Source organism: Tachyglossus aculeatus, chromosome 1, assembly GCF_015852505.1.
Source record: "Tachyglossus aculeatus isolate mTacAcu1 chromosome 1, mTacAcu1.pri, whole genome shotgun sequence".
In the NCBI taxonomy this organism is placed as follows: domain Eukaryota; kingdom Metazoa; phylum Chordata; class Mammalia; order Monotremata; family Tachyglossidae; genus Tachyglossus; species Tachyglossus aculeatus.
Window position 1 is genome coordinate 34,706,235 of NC_052066.1, and position 3,658 is coordinate 34,709,892.

The 3,658-nt window shown below is 43.9% G+C and overlaps 1 non-coding gene across 1 annotated transcript; it reads right to left on the reverse strand.

Annotated features, from left to right (window-relative positions):
* Window positions 1–429: 429 nt before the first annotated feature.
* Window positions 430–568, reverse strand: LOC119935685. The gene has a single exon (XR_005453416.1). It is a non-coding gene; the product is annotated as a small nucleolar RNA SNORA7 (small nucleolar RNA).
* Between the last annotated feature and the right edge of the window lie 3,090 nt (window positions 569–3,658).

Genomic DNA, 3,658 nt, shown 5'->3' on the forward strand with positions numbered 1-3,658 from the left:
CTATTTTACAAGTAAGGTAACTGAGGCCCAGTGAAGTGATTTGCCCAAAGTCACACAGCTGACAAGTGGCGGAGCTGGGATTTGAACCCCTGACCTACTGATTCCCAGGTCCGTGCTCTATTATGCCACGGTGTTTATCAATCAATCGATCAATCAGTGTTATTTATTGATTGCTTACAATGTGCGGAAAACTATACTAAGTGCTTGTTGTCTTGTGCTGTCGACTCATGTCCGACTCATTGCGACGTCATGGACCCATCTCTCCCAGAACACCCCACTTCCATCTGTAATCGTTCTGGTAGTGAATCCATAGAATTTTTTGGGTAAAAATACAGAACTGGTTTACCATTGCCTCCTTCTATGCAATAAATGAGTCTCTGCCCTTTACCCCTCAACCATGCTGCTGCTGCCCAGCACAGGTTAATTTTGACTGGTAGCAGATTGCCTTCCACTCTCTAGCCACTGACCAAGCTAGGAATGGAATGGGTAATGCCTCTGCTTGACTCTCCCTCCTGTAGTTGAGACTGGTAGAATATTGGAACCTCTCCAAGTACGACCCTGAGAGTGTCATACTAAGTGCTTAGGAGAATATAATACAACAGAATTAGAAGTCATGATCTCTGCCCACAACAAGGTTACAGTATAGAATATAAATAGATAATTCATTTATAATATATACTTTAAAGATGTTGTGGGTTCTAATCCCACCTCTACTACTTGTCAGCTGTGTGATTTTGGGCAAGTCACTTAACTTCTCTGTGCCTCAGTTACCTCATCTGGAAAATGGAGAATAAGACTGTGAGCCCCACATGGGACAACCTGATTACCTTGTATCTACCAGTTCTTAGAACAGTGCTTGGCACACAGTAAGTGCTTAACAAATACCATCATCATTATTATTATAGATACTGTGGAGTTGGGGATGGGGTGAATATCAAGTGTCCAAATGTCAGAGATACAAGTGCATATAGATGATGCAAAAGGGAGAGTGAGCTGGGGAAAGTGGGCTCAGGGAAGGCCTCTTGGAGGAGATGTCACCTTAAAAGTGGTTTGAAGATGGAAAGGCTGATAGTCTGACATATATGGAGGGGTAGGGAAAGGGGGCAAGGGTGAGAAAGATGAGATCAGGTACCGTGGCTAAGCTGGTGCTAGAGGAACAGACTGTGCAGATAGGCTGTAGTAATAGATCAGTAAGGTGAGGTACAATTACTCAGAACAATCACTCATCCTATCCTGACTGGATTACTGCATCAGCCTTCTTTCTGACATCCCAACCTCCTGCCTCTCCCCACTTCAGTCTATATTTCATTCCACTGTCCAGATTATCCTTCTACAGAAAAGCTCAGGGCATGTCACTCCCCTCTTCAGAAATCTTCAGTTGTTGTCTATCAACCAGCGTATCAAACAAAAACTCCTCACTATTGGCTTTAAAACTCTCCATCACCTTGCCCCTTCTTACTTCACTTCCCTTTTCTCCTTCTACATCCCAGCCTGCACACTCCATTCCTCTGGTGCTAGCCTTCTCACTGTGCCTCAATCTCGCCTCTCTCACCGCCGACCCCTGGACCATGTCCTACCTCTGGCCTGAAATGCCCTCCCTTCACACAGCTGCCATATAATCATTCTTCCCCCCTTCAAAGTCCTATTGAAAACACACCTCCTCCAAGAGGTCTTAAGTCCCCTTTGCCACAGCTCCCCTGCCCCTCTGCTTCACCTCTACTCGTTCCCTTTGCTCTTCCCCCTCCTTTCAGCACCACAGCACTTATTTATAGATCTATAATTCTATTTATTGATATTGATGCTTGTTTACTTGTTTTGATGTCTGTTTACCCCTGCTGACTGTAAGCCCATCATGGATTGGGATTGTCTCTCTTTACTGTACTTTCCAAACACTTAGTACAATGCTCGGCACATAGTAAGTGCTCAATAAATATGATTGAATGAATGAATGAAAGGTAGGTTGGGTCTAGTTGATTTAATGCTTTGAAATAAGTGGTAAGGAGTTTCTGATTTATGCAGCAGTGGATGGGCAGCCATTAGAGCACTCAGTAGATATGACTGAATGAATTAGAGATTCTTCAGGAGTGGAGAAATGTGGATTGAACATTTTTGTTGGTAAATGATCCATGCAGCAGAGTGAAGTATGGACTGGAGTTGGGAGAGACAGGAGGCCCAGAGGTCAATGAGGAGGTAGATGCAGTAGTCAAGGCGGGATAGGATAAGTCCTTGGATAAGCTTTCTAGCAGTTTGGATGGAGAGGAAAGGGCAGATTTCAGCAACGTTGTGAAGGAACAACTGACAGGATTTGGTGACAGATTGAATACATGGGTGGACAGAGAAATGAATCGAGGGCAATGCCAGGTTTATGGGCCTGTGAGATAGGGAGGAAGATGATGTTGACTACAGTAATGGGATAGACAAAGGGAGGACAGGGTTTGGGTGAGAGTTCAGTTTTGGACATGTTTAGTTTCTTTAGTACAGAGTTCTGCAAAATCAATCAGTCTGTTGTATTTATTGAGCACTTAATATGTGCAGAACACGGTACTGAGTGCTTGGAAGAGGACAGTATGCACAGTAAGTGCTCAATTAATGCCACTGATTGATTGTCAATCAGGTAGATATGCTGTCAGGATTCCAGATGCATAGAATTTCAGATGCATAAGCTAGTAGAACGTCACCCATATTCTGCCTGTGAATTCTTCTTTTGGAAACTATTAGTTTGACATCAAGAAATTCATTCATTCAATCATATTTATTGAGTGCTTACTGTGTGCAGGGCACTGTACTAAGTACTTGGTAAGTACAAGTCAGCAACATAGAGAGACGGTGCCTACCCAAAAACGGGCTCACAGTCTAGAAGAAATGGGTTTGCTCTTTGGAAACTAGGTCAAACACATAATTTTCCACTATGAAATCCATTTCAAAGGTAGTTCCTTGTCTGGTGCAAAACCAAGTGAAAATTAACCGCAATGTTGAGTGGTGCCTTGTGATTGTAGAGCCTAGAAACAATAGGGTGTGGTATGTCAACTGGGATGGCATAATGATGTCAGTCAGTCATAGTTATTGAGAAGTCACTGTATGCAGAGCACTGTAGCTCCAAGTAGTCATGAAATATTGATGGATACAATAAGAGCAGCATCAGGTGGGGTGAGTTGCAACTGTGAAAGGTGTCACGGCTCCTGTGAGCACTCCCCTAATCCCTGCCACTGTTTTTTGTCTTCTCACTGATGTGGTGTCATGCTGGACTTCTTCTGGGCTGAGAAATGACAGTGATGGTCAGATGCTGTTCACCTCCCATTCATTCAGTTGCATTTATTGAGTGTTTACTGTGTGCAGGGCACTATACTAAGCCCTTGGGAGAGTACAGTACAACAATAAACGGACACAGAGTCTAGAGCAGGGGGGAGTTAGACATTAATGTAAATGAATAAATTACAAATATGTACATATGTGCTGTGGGGTTAGGAGCTGGGAAGAAAAAACAGGGCAAGTCAGGGCAACCCAGAAGGGAATGGGAGAAGAGGAAAGGTGTTACTTAGGGAAGGCCTCTTAAAGGAGATGTGTCTTCAATAAAGCTTTGAAGAGGGCGAGAGTAACTGCCTGTCGGATTTGAGGAGGGAGGATGTTTCAGGCCAGAGGCAGGATGTGGGCAAGACGT